The sequence below is a fragment of the Ambystoma mexicanum genome, chromosome 2q (genome assembly GCF_040938575.1).
Source record: "Ambystoma mexicanum isolate Mex_15411 chromosome 2q, UKY_AmexF1_1, whole genome shotgun sequence".
In the NCBI taxonomy this organism is placed as follows: Eukaryota; Metazoa; Chordata; class Amphibia; order Caudata; family Ambystomatidae; genus Ambystoma; species Ambystoma mexicanum.
Window position 1 is genome coordinate 614,235,411 of NC_090924.1, and position 13,656 is coordinate 614,249,066.

The following is a 13,656-nucleotide window of genomic DNA, read 5'->3' on the forward strand; positions in this document are numbered from 1 at the left end:
TTATACCCAGCAGCAAATTACCTCTACAGTTTATGGTTTCATTTCAGTATGAAAATTACCGTAATGAGATGGCCGGAGATTTACTTAGCGTAGACATAAAAGGCGAACGACGAGTCCTGGCTGTCAAAGAGTAGTGTGTTTAGGCGAGCGGCCATCTTACATTTACGATGGCTCCCCTTTGAAGGCATTACATCTCTACAAAGAACGGGCCACTCAAACTATACTTAGCCATAAACAATGCAAACTTAGCATTTCTCCCCTTTAAAAACATTGTCCTTCACAATGTTCTAACTGTATTTTTTTTTAATAAATCCATTAGCACAATCTCCTAAACAATCAAGAAACGCTTGTTTTTAAAGGCATTCATAAAAAGCCCTCTTATTGTAAATTCAATAATTACCAGCCTCTCTGATCGAAGACAAAATGTAAATGTGTCGTTGTACGATTCATGCCAGCTTTCCCTGGTATGCTGACCCCAGTACGTGCGCAATGTCAAGTCGCGTGACGTCATACAGTCGGCTTTTCTATTGATAAGTGCTGGAAGAGAAGAGCTGTCACACAGAACAGTTTGGGTTAGAGAAGGAAGGTGATCCTGTCGATCGTCATTGTAGCGCAGCTCGCAGGTGAGTTATGGGTTCTGGTATTAAAGGATACCGGAGTCAGGGAGATTTAAAAAAACAGTCTATATGGCCCGCGCACGGAATCGTGCATTCTTTTAACGTGGCAACTTAATAAAATAAAATGAGTACAACACGCATGTTAAAATAAGTCCGTATCGTGTGCCGTCGTAAAATATATCGTTACTTGCTATTTAGCCAACAGAACTTATTGGCGAGGTTTCGTATTGTGTTTTAAACTTGTCTTTCCTTGGCTCTCCCTGACCCGTGAGTGTGTATGTATGTATGTATGTATGTATGTATGTAGGTTAATTTAATATGGAATGTTGAGATGTAAGACTCCTTGAGATTCCATCAAGTGTCAGTTGGGAGCTGGAGTTAATGAGGGACCAGTGGATGTCTCTCTACATAAGAACTTGACCTACATGTAAGTTACCTGTTGCCTGTACACCTATCTGCTGTTCGTGGGAACCTACGAACTTAGTAAACCTGTATGTTTAACCCCAAGTGCATGCTTGCCAACCCTACAGATTTAGGCAGTAGGCTACTGCTTTTTAAGCAGTCCTACCGCCTACAGATTTCAGTGACAGATCCTACTGCTTTTTATAGTGGCAAGTAATTTATGTCACTCTAAGGCAGGCTCCAGGACAACGCATGCAGCACATTAATTAGTCTGTTTGTGCAGTGGGCTGGTAGGTGATTACTTTGATTGGGCTCAAACCAATCCATTGTTCTGACAGCTACTTGACTCTGTCCTGTACTCTTGCCGTGACAACCCTTAGGTGAACCAACCGTCAAGGCAAGTGGCAGAGTGTAAAACCATCACACAGCATCCGCCTATCCAACTGAGGAGGGTATCAGTCACCATGTCATTCAGTGTTCAACTTGAAATAAATATGTACTGCCTGGGCTGCTGATACAGAGCAGTGGCAAACGTTGCCTACCAGCTCTGTGTGACTACCTTCAGTGAAGTTAGGTAATTGAATTTGGTGTTATGTTACCATTCAGAATTATACATTTTTAACATTTCAACATCTTTCCATGTTGTGCTGTTTGATGGGTTGTGTATTTTAGAATGTTTCAATGGTGCCAACAATGTACGTTTTGTATTTTCCTGTGATGTCATTGTTATGGGAATTTATTACTTTTTAAACTTGAAATCCTACAGTCTGTACCTCAAGGGTTAATCCTGTCACTAGTGACGAGGTTCTAAAGTGCCCTTGTCCTCAAGTGTAAAGATTACTGCTCCGGAGCTGTGCAGCCACAAGACGAGTGGATCTGCCCCATTTATCGAGGCCGACAGGACACAGAATACAGTGCGCAGACGGTGAAGCAGCCTGTCAACTGCTGGCAGAGGCGAGGAGAGGAACAGGGTGGACGGTGAACGCAGCATTTTTGGTGTCAGTTGAGGCAGTGCTGACGGCTGTGGGAAAGAGAGTCCCGGTCCCAGCAGGGTCTGAAGCAGGGAGCAATCCACCGGGTCCCGGAGGGAGGCCTCGAGATCAGAGGGTCATCCACTTAAGGAAAGTAGAGGTTTCATGTGGCGGCGCTGTGTATTTGGTATAGAGCTTTATATGAAAAGCTAGCGCTATCTCCTTCTGAACAGTACATAACTTTCCAACAGTGAACATACGTCCCAGTGTCCAGTAATAGAACGCACCAGTTTTCGGAGCATTGATAAGACAATTAATGTGCGACTTACGTTGTATGCTTAAGGCAACGTGTTTGACCATCGAGCCCTGGTGGTAATCGCGGGCAATGGCCACTCGAGAGGAGTACCGAAACGTGGGTGGTGTTCAGAGCAAAGTATTACTGGCTGCCTGTCTTGTGTGGAGTGAACGTGGAGTGAAATCAAACGGCCGCAGGGAGCGTGGCAAGCGTGTCACGTGAGGCAGTGGAGGTTCTTTGCTCGAAACGTCCCATTTCTGCGCAACTTGTAAAGCGAAGATCTGCTGAGGCGAGTTCGGAGCAGGATGTGACTTTGCCTGAAGTGAAGTCAGTACATAGGGAGGTGATCAACTTGCCTCGTTTCAAAAGGGTAAAACTGACTTTGGTAGAGTCTAGCTATCGCTATCTGTGTGGGCGGCGAAGGCTACATGGAAGAAACTTGTCACTTAGGTATCAGAACCTGAGCGGAGGCAGAGCCGCAGGAGGAGACTCGCATTCACTGGAAAGTGGATGGTGCTATCAGTGTATTAGAGGAGCTCGACCCTGATTTTCTGACTTTTTTTTTTTTTTAGGGAGTTTTCATTTTTTTTTTAGGGAGTTTTCATGTTATCAGCTGATGAAAACTTGGAAACGTGTTATGTGTGGCAAGAGTCTTTAAATTGATATTTGCATTAATGTGAGGATATGCTTTGAAGTTATTTTGGCAGCATTTGATATGTTTTAACATTGGATAGTTTCAAGGTGGTGCCAAAATAGGTGGTATGTGTGGTGCTGATGTTGGTGATTATGTGTGTGCCAAACTTGGTGGTGATGTGTGGGTGACATATCTGGTGGTTATGTGTGGGGACAAAAATGTGTGCTCATGGAGAGTTCTGGTGACTTTGCCCTGTTTTATTAACCAAATATTTTTCCACAGGTAAACCATCATAAAGGACTTTGCAAGCTTAAAAAGAAAGTTGGACTCAATTGAGGTGTATAACCCTTGTTTACCAAATTTTAATGCCCAATTTGCCTGGTGCAAGTTTTTAGGGCATGTATTTGTGGTGCCAATTGGTTAGCGGGATGTAGTTGCCCGGCATTTGTGGTGCCAATTGGTGTGTGGGATGTAGATGCCCGGCAGTTGTGGTGCCAATTGGTTAGCAGGATGTAGTTGCCCGACATTTGTGGTGCCAATTGGTTAGTGTGATGTAGATGCCCGGCAGTTGTGGTGCCAATGGGTTAGCGAGATGTAGATGCCCGGTAGGTTCTTGCCAAATTGTCTTGGTGAGGTAAATTCCCGGCATGTGGTTTGCCATGTGTGGTTGATGGTATTATTGACTTTAGGTTGCTAGTGGGGTTTGGAACCCTGAACTGTGCTTTTGCACACTTTGCAGAGGGTGGTTGGAGAAAGATGGTTCTGTGTTTGGAGTTTGTTTGGTTCAGGGTGTTGGCAGATGGTGGGCTGGTTCCCTGATTTGAGTTCTGTGGTAGGCCAGCTATGGAACAGTTTTGTTGTCTTGATGGGGGTATGCTATGTGTTAGCTGTTAAAGGTACAGAGGGGGGAGAGCTTATTGCTCAGAGCGTTGTGGCTTGGCAGTAGGGTTTTGGAAGGATGATTATGGTGTTTGTTTTTTGCAGTTTCCTTGTGCTTTCCTCTGTTTTGTTCTTTGTTATATAAGGGGGGAGATGTGTTGTGTGTGTCTAGGTTAATTTGAATATGGAATGTTGATGTAAGACTCCTTGAGATTCCATGAAGTGTCAGTTGGGATCTGGAGCTGGAGTTAATGAGGGACCAGTGGATGTCTCCCTACATAAGAACTTGACCTACATGTAACTTACCTGTTCCCTGTGTACCTACCTGCTGTCCATGTGAACCTACAAACTTAGTAAACCTTTATGTTTAACCCCAAGTGTCTCGGAGCAGTCTGTACCTCAAGGGTTACTCTCATCACGTCTCACATTCAATTTCTCCTGCTTCGAAGTACTATAGTACTAGGATTTCCTGTTACCACATTTATAGTTAATGCAGTGCCTTGGGAAAGCTGAAGGGCTGTGTCAGCACCGTTGGAGTTTGTTGAGCTTGTGCCAGTAGGTTGAACGCACGTCTGGAGTGCTTTTTAACTTGCTTAGCTTTCTTGTAGTGAATTGGTCTATATTTAATGAAATGCAAAACATGTACCAATAGGTAAAACACCTACAGCCGACATAGATATGGGCAAAAACCTGCACCCCAAATAGGTAAGGGCTTTTCAGGGTTTATCAGACCCATACAGTACTCCTCATTTTACAAGAGGTCTTCCACGTGTCAGAGAATGAACATTGAGAGCGACTTCAATCCCCTTCATGCGAATAATGGCCGCTTGGTGTTATGTCGCAGAGGCCCCGTCCAGGTGAGGTCTCTTCGATGGATAAATGACATAAAGACCAGTTACTTTCACTCCTGTGCCACGTGACTCACAAAAAGAACAATCTTTTAATATGTCTGCTCTTAAGATTTGGAAGCCAGAAGAGCTTTTTTCTTTTAAACAGATTAAAGAAGCAGACCACGTGTTGATCATCGAGAAACTCAAACCATCGCATTGCAAGGATGATGTTTGCCCTGCATTAACTATCAAAGCATGCTCTACCTCTATGATCTCCATGTAGGTTTATTAATGCATCCTTTAAAGACTGCTCGGTGCCGACCTGTATTAAGCAGTCTTTTGGTTAACTCCACTATTGAAAAAACCCTATTGTCCCATTTCTAATTCGCTGTTCCTTTTGAAGATCTTAGGCCTACACACAAGTACTTGCCCACCTAGAGGCAATCCGGATTTCTAGAAAATCACGGGACAGAAACAGCCTTGCTTGATTTAAAATCTAGGCTTTAACGACATATGGACCAGGGTAAAACGAGTATGCTGATGCTGTTGGATCTATCTGCCGCCTTCACCCGGTCGACCATACTGCTTTGGAGGTAGCGGGATTCACCCCATCGGCTGCTCAATGGGTCAAATCATTTTTAGGGGGTCGCCTTGGAGAGTCAGCAGTGATTTAGCTGATGCCTCTCCGAAAGAACTGATACAAGGAAGCCTGTCTCTCCCCTATATTTTATAACATTTTTACAATTCCGTTTCTGGACTTTTTAGATATTAATGGCATAGAATTTACAAATGATGCCGAAGACACCAAGTGTCTCATCCCTCTTACTGGTGTCTCTTCTGAAGATGAAGCTGATATCAACAGGATTTATGATTTTATTAACGGATGGATGTGTGCAAATGGTCCCTTGCTGAATACAGGTAAAACGGAGTTAATGCTAGTAGGAACCGCACACAAAACTCGTAAACTGGAAGGGCACTACATACAAGTTTGCATTGGGGATTGTATCATTGAAGTCAAAGTTACAACACTAGGAGTCACTTTGGACTGCAATCTAAATATGAAGGCTCAAGTTAGCAGCCTTGTTGCCTCTTGAGCATGTTATATAAAACTCCTGTCTCACGCTCAACCTTTTCTCTCAAGAGTAAGTTGTGAAACTGTGGCTCGGGCTTTAATAAGCTCCAGATTGGACCACTGCAGTCGCCTGCTGGTAGGTAGGCCTCTCTAAAAATGAAACCAACAGACTGCAGGTCATGCAGAATAGTGTTGTGCGAGACATTGTTAACTGCAAGAAAAGAGATCATATTTCAGATGCCAGACGAGACCTCTATTGGCTTCCTATTAAGGAAAGAATCCACTTCCGGCTAATGGTGATCACGTTCAATTGTTTGAAAAAGTCGGGTCTTATTTGAAGGACGTCCTGATCCCAAAAGCCAGTAACTACAGCCTGAGATCCATGAATTGCTCTGTTAAAAATTCCTTCCTGTAAATTAACACAAGTGAAAAGTAGAGCTTTCTTTTCCGCTGCTCCAGCTTTTGTGGAATGGATTGCCCACCTTCCTCAGAAGAGCCCTCAATCGGAATATTCAGAAAGGGTTTAAAGACGCTCCTGTTTAATTAATGCTCTCTTCCTGGTCCCTGAGCCCTCTGACACGCCTTCATGATCCTGTTGATCTGTTACCTGTTATTTTGTTGCTCTGTCTTGTCTGTTTAGCACCCTTAAGCTCCCGGGTTAGTGGCTGCGCTATATAAGTCACAAATAAATTCCATGGCTGAGGATTCATAATCCTTACATGAATTGGACAGCAGGTTCCCTGTTTTTGGGATCCGAACACTGTATCACACATTGCCTTACGCAGGTGTCAGTAGGGATGCATTCATCCCACAACCCTGAGCCCAGTGCACCCAAAACATTAGCCATAAATCTGCTCCTACCGGACCAATACATGCCATTTCAGGATGTTTTTGAGGAAACAGAATAGGAGGCACTACAACCTCACTGCAGAGGCAACTGTTGTATCAGGATCCAAACCGATAAACCCTTACCATTTGGGAGAATATACACTTTGTCTATTCCCGAGAAAGAAGCCCCAAGAGAATAGCTTCACCATGGTCTCATCGCAGAATCCTAGGTCGCTGCCGGGGCCTTTTTTTATTTTTAAATGTTTTTATTTATTTTTTTTATACCCTAGAAAGACATTAATAAACGATTTGGAAAAAAATACTCATATGCACCAACCTTATTCAGTTGTTATTTTTATTCTAATATGCTTTGAGATAAACAAACAGAGATAGTTGTACTGTCTAGTGTCAACTTCAAAGCAACATCATCAATATTGAACTGGACATTCTTCCTTTTTCTTGGAGCATGACTCACCTGTGAACTAATTATGAATAAGGTTGGCGCATATGAGTAATTTCTTCCAAATCGTTTATTAAGTTATAGTGCATCTCTGTAACAGCCACACAGTCTTTGGAAAACACTCATGCTGACAACCCAATGTACTAACTTCAAATTGTTTAACAATTGTTTTTTTTGGAAAATATAAAAGCAGTCGCCAAGGGAGTGCTTCTATTTTGGCCGCAACCCTCTTTCATTACCATAGAAAAACACCAAGGAACTCCGCCCCTGTATTGATTATAGGGGTCTCCATCAAATCAATGTACCCGATAAATACCTGATGCCCCTCATCTTGGATATCTTGGAAGCCGTCAAAGGAGCGGTCTACATTACAAAACTAGACCTGAGAGGGGCTTATCACCTCATTCGAATACGGAAGGGCGATGTGGAAGACCGCCTTTCGTCCCCCCTTTGAGCATTATGAATATCACGTAATGCCCTTTGGACTGTCAAATTCCCTGGCTGTCTTCCAACACTTTATGGATCATGTCTTCTCAGACCTAATGCTGCACACTGTCATCGTATATCTTACGATATCTTCTCCAAAAAAACAATGCAAACCTGTCCAGGCAGTACTTAAACCATCTATAAGCCAAACTTAACAAATGTGCATTCCACAGGTCCAAATCGCCTATCTGGGGTACGTCCCATGGAACCATGATGGACCCTATTATAGTACAAGCATTTCTGGATTGGCCACCTCCAAGATCAGTGAAAGTGATACAGAGGTTTTTTAGGCTTTGAACTTATATCGCAAGTTCATCTCCAATTTCTCCTACCGCATTCTACCCATCAGTGGTATTGAGGAAGGGAATGAGGTTTCACTGGGACAACAAGGCGCAAGCAGCCTTTCAGGACCCTAAAGTGACCTTTACCACAGCGCTTATACTGAAACTACCTGGCCGAAACAGGGCATTCATCTTGGTGACAGACGCCTCTTACGCTGGTATAAGGGCAGTTCTGAAGCAGTCTGACAAAAAAGGAATAGAATATCCTATATCCTACCTTTCCAAAACATTAACAGGTGAACTATACCATTCTGGAGAAAGAATTGCTGGCAATTTAAGAGCCTGAAGGCATGGAAACCTCCTTTAATGGGTACCCATTACCCCATCTCTGTATGAACCGATCACCGCAACTTGCAGGTTCTACAATTAGCAGAGACTCAAAACAGCAGACGTGCCCGTTGGGCCTATTACTCCTCATACCGGCTACTATTTACTTTTCTGCCCTTGAAAGACAACTTGCTGGCAGACGCCCTTTCACGCACACCAGAAGATAAAACGGGCTCATTTCTGCCTGAACCCATGCTTCCCAAAGCAGTTTTTGTTTACCATATTGCCCATTTTGTACAAGATCTATTACAGGAAACAAAAAGATGACTTCCCGAATTCCAGGAACTTATTGAAACCTTTGATCTGAGACTTGAAGAAGGACTTCTCTTTTATGGAAAACAGGTATTCATACCATCTTACACCCTACAAAAGGAAGTCCTCAGAATGTGTCCTGATTCCCTGGTGGCAGGACATCAGGGAATCCGAGTAACCTTGGAACAAGTACGCAGACATTTTTTGTAGCCTTCCATGGTTCCGGATATGCAAGAGTATATAGCTGCCTGTATTGTCTGTTTTCAGACTGAGACACCCCAAATCAAACGGCAGACGCAACCAGAACTACTACAAGACCATGGCAGAACATCTCCATGGATTTTATCATTGAACTCGCGATTTTCTGCAGAAAAAAACGCCATCATGGTCACAATAGACACCGTGACCAAAATGGCTCATTTCTTGGCCCTACCACGAGTCCCATCAGCCATCAGGATGGCTCAATATTTCCTGGAACACATGTTCCATTTACATGAACTACCCGACTCCATAATTTCTGATAGAGGTTCCCAATACACGTCATGTGTCTGTAAAGTTATGTAATGTCTTGGGCATACATTGAGCACTTTCATCAGGATATCATCCACAGACCAACGGTCAAACAGAACGTCTGAACCAGACATTAGAACACTATCTCAGATGTTTTGTCTCATCCACCCAGGACAATTGGACTTTACTACTCCCCTTGGCAGAATCTGCCTACAATAATTCTGTACACACGGCTATAGGCATGAGTCCGTTCCGTTGCACTTATGGGTTCCATCTCTCCAGCATACCATTCCCGATAAATCTCCAGGAACCTTTCCTTCTGTGATGGCCTTATGTCAAGATATAGACACAGGACATACACAAGCCCTGGCCACTTTGGAAGCTTCACGGGCCGAAGACTAATAAAGGACCAACCTCAAAAGAAGGAAAGAATCACTCTAAAACATAGGAGATAAATATGGTTGGCCTCTCGGTTTCTACCTAAACGTTTGGTACTGTCCAAACTCTCTCCACAATTCTGTGGGACCAGTTGCCTATCGTTTGACTCTGCCACCTTCATGGTGCAAGATACATCCCATATTTCATGTTTCCCAATTGAAGACTCATATTGTCGATCAGTTTCATCGTCAAGCACTGGACAGACCACACCCCCATTGACACCAAGGAAGGACCGCAATACGAGATGTTGGGAATCTGTGATTCCCGGTATTACAGAGGACGACTACACTACCTTCTAGACTGGAAGGGATATGGACCCGCTGACCAAGTTGGGAACCGGCTTCCTCTATTCATGCCCCCTTTATTGCTGAAAAAGTATCATCCGACTCATCCGTGGAAACCCGGACCCAGAGGGGGAATACTGTCAGGAATCACTGATCCAGATCATAGAAGCTCTGGCACAAATGGAGATTACAGTGATTCTCTTCTCCTTTTGCCTCCACCAAGATGGCCGTCATTCCGAGCCGTGCAAAATCCTGCAGCCACTGCCCAGTTCTCCCACAGGAGGAACCATAGTATAAAGCCAGGCTCGAACATGGCTTGCCGCGTTGCTACAACTTTAGAACTATGAAGTCTAATTCTACGTTATCGCTGCCACAGATTCCTGCTACCCCGAACCCAGTAATGCTTTCCTTCTGCTCTCGCCTGTTCCTTACCAGCGTCTGTCCCTCGTGCATCTCACGCACTCCCAGTCTACCCTTCCCTCTCTATTCATGCTGTTCTCCAGCTCCGCGTCCCTTGACTTCATTACTAGTATTTGTGTACACTAGTTCAGCGTTCCTTCCACGAAGCTCTTGCCTACTGTAATAAAGTGCCATCCAGGCTTCTTTGTGGTTACTTTAGGTTTAATTACAGCTTCTTCGTTCGTTACAACTTAAGTATATAGGAACACTGGCACCCATCACCCAGGCAGGGGAGCTCTAACTTCCTGAGTGTGGAACCCTCAACCAAACATTTTCCCATCACAACATTCCACGTGACATCACATGCTTCCAACATGCACATACAAGCACTATACAACACATCTCCTTCCCTTACAAAATACACTACATACATACAGGCACATCACATCTCCCATCCTACGTACACAAGGGGTCACACAGGAAACACAAGGGAACATACTGATGATGCATCTTTTTATGGAGAGATAAATAAAACATTTCCAGCATACCTCCTATCCCGTTTCGGGGAGGGTCCCCCCACCTCACTTCATATGCTACCTACCCTTCTTGCTTGTTCACTCTAACCACTGGGGGCGCGACCATCCAGAACACGTGGGTCACTAACCACTTTCCCACTCCATATTGCAACTGGAGGCGTGGCCACCCAGACCTCATGGCTCACTCAATTCTACAACTGAAGGCACTACCATCCAGACCTCATGGCTCACTCAACCACACTCACGCTAAATACTGCAACTGGAGGCGCGACCTCCCAGACCTCCTTGCTCAATTGTTCGTCTGGAAACGCTACCATCCAGACCAAATGGCTTATGACCTTACCTCAACACACCAGGGTCTATTTACTCACTCACCACACTTAGTGACATTTTCATAATTTCTTACTGTGAACTTCAAACAGTATTTAACACAGGCACCTTAATTCTGCGAATTTTTGTTATGCTTAACATCTCATAACATAAGACTCATTTTCCGCTCAATACAGAATAAATACTGTAAATAATTACACTACTATACCTTGCAGAATAAAAACTTTAAATGATTACTCTGCTATAAATCCATGTTGCTGCTTGCAACTTAACCCTGAAAATCCTCAAGACGTTATCACTAGCCTACTCGCACAGGCTCTCCCTCCTCGCCACTCCAGGCACACATCATGCACTTCCCTTGTCACTATTTACACTACTGTATTTCATAAAAACTCCATAGACGTCCATTGGCGCCTGCAAATCCTCAAAACAAAATTACATCTACATAACCTTAATGTACCTATTAACTTCACTTGGTGTACATTTCCTGGTATTAATGTCCCACACAGATCCACAACCAAATACGCTCACTTGCTGGCATCTAATATTCCATACATTGTAGATATGCTGTGCTTTTAACCATGCTAGTTCATAACACTATCTTCACACATTATGTCAAACGTCTTATTAATGGTACATTTGACATTTTCCTCATAGTGATACCCGTTTGCTCACAGAACCTCATCTGTCTCCAGTACCGTCATACTTTTTTTTTAAAATTTATTTTTTATTTTTAATGCTTAATCAGTGTCCCAAAGTAACATTGAACTCCCCCTACCGTTCCGTTCTTTGGTGGATGATATTTCTAATGCATCTCTCTCCCATTGCAGCTATCCTGCCACGCAGACTCTTCGCCACTCCGCTTTTAACTCATTAGCGACTCTATAATTTACTTCATGCTCACGTTGGGCAACACTATAGGGTTCCTTCCTCGAACCCCCTCTTCATTTTGCTACAAGCCCCCTCTTCATTTTGCTACAAAGTCACAGCCGACTCCAACAGTGGCGAGGCTGAATTCAAACCTTGCTGGCATTCCATGTGATCACCAATCCCTTCAACACAATCACTGACGTAACCATTCTAATGCTGGCAGCATGGCTCGGCAGCTCCAAATGCCAAACAATCCAAAAGCACCTTTTGCTTCCGTCCAGTGCATTTCACAACGACCTCCTGATTCCTCTACCCTCGATAGCAGGCAGGGAAAATGACATTCTCTGTTTAGCAGGTAACTGTAATTACAGTCGCACCAGCGCTTTCTTAGGATAGGGGCTTATGTTGTGGTCGCCACAAACTGAGTCCCCAATATCTAGCACATCAACCTGCACGCCCCCAACTTCCTGTCGACTGCATACTCGGCCAGGAATGCTCCTGTGGACTCGGAGCTTCCCCTTTTCTACCACAATACTGTGGGCTTTCTTAACTTTGGTGCCAGGATGTCTGGAGTGCCTGAATGACTGAGACCACCATGGGCCGTGAGTGGTCCACGTCTGGGATGTCTGCACGAGAGCAGATTTTCTATTTGAAGTCCTCGATTTTGGCGCAAAGCTAATCTTGGATAAGAGAAGGGGCTCTGCAGCCATTCCAGGTCGATTACCTGTGTTCTCACCAAACTACGGAAGGGGCCAAGTCTCCTACATGAAGAAACAGACTTTTGAAACTGCTGGAGACGTTTTGAAAATTTAAGGCACCCTTTACCCTCTGCTGTCCCTTTGGACCCCTGCTTTCTTCTTTGATCAAGAAGGACTGCCAAGGTGCTTCGCCCCTTTGGAGTAGTGAGAACAACTACTCTCAGCGCACCATGCTTACCCACTGAAACGAACCCTTTCGGATGTGTTCCTGAGTCATCCAGCGAACTGTCCAGCTCTACCTCGGGGTAACCCTCAGCCCCGCCGCCGTCTTGTGTGCAGACCCGAGACTTGGGACATCACTTGCTTGTGGTCGTGTGCATTCTCCCACCACATTTCGCAGACCTAGCTCCTCTGATTCCTGAATAAGGAGAGTGCGTAACGCGGCCTGCATCCCTGATTCCCGCATCACTACCTGGTGAAGACATTCGCTATTGTTCCCCTGCTGTTCTTCTCTCATGTGCCCTTAAGCCAGCTGCACCGGAATTTTCTTCATACCTCCTTCGGAAGCTGAGAAAAGGCAACTGTCCTGTCACGGATGATCATTCTCCACTGCAGCCGCTGAGAGCTGGAGCACTGCGAAACTGCAGGACTATTAGCGACCTCGACTAAACTGGCAAAGTTTGGTCCAGACTGTGACGAGGGTCGGTGAGTACTTGCATAACTTACCGGTGGCCCCCTGGCACAGCTGGTCGTTTTTACGCATGAGTATCGCTTAACGGTATTCGAATTTGGCTGGATTAGCCTGCGCTCCCTAGCTCATTCCCCCCTGCCCCTTTTGAAGACTGATTTGCCGCCAAGGGCAGGGCCTACTCGAATAGTGGGAACTTATTCTTCATTGCTTCAAGCACCTTCCTGACTTGCTACAGCCCGGCAAAGAAGACCCACTCATTTGTTCATCTGCGCAATCGTGCGTAAAAACGCACAACTGTACTATTGAGCACAAGGTTAGGGAACGAACTCTGAAGAATAACCTATTGCCATTTGTGTACTAAACTTCACCCCTTTCTTAACGGGTTGTGGTTGAAGCTTGTAACTAAATTGCACTAGGAAATGTAATGTGTGTGTTTGTGTGTATATATACTGTATTGTTAAAAAAAAAAAGCAGGGGCGAGACGCGCACTCCAATTCCTGGCCAAT

General features: G+C 44.6%; 1 protein-coding gene across 2 annotated transcripts in view; it reads left to right on the forward strand.

The window, feature by feature from the left end:
• Positions 1 to 468: 468 nt before the first annotated feature.
• HIGD1A (HIG1 hypoxia inducible domain family member 1A) overlaps positions 469 to 13,656 on the forward strand; it is a 58,981-nt gene continuing 45,793 nt past the window's right edge. Inside the window, exon 1 of one of the 2 annotated variants that reach the window (XM_069647760.1) lies at positions 469 to 623. The gene's annotated coding sequence lies outside the window, so the exon portion shown is untranslated. The remainder of the gene's footprint in view (positions 624 to 13,656) is intronic. The other variant, XM_069647759.1, reaches the window with a different exon arrangement.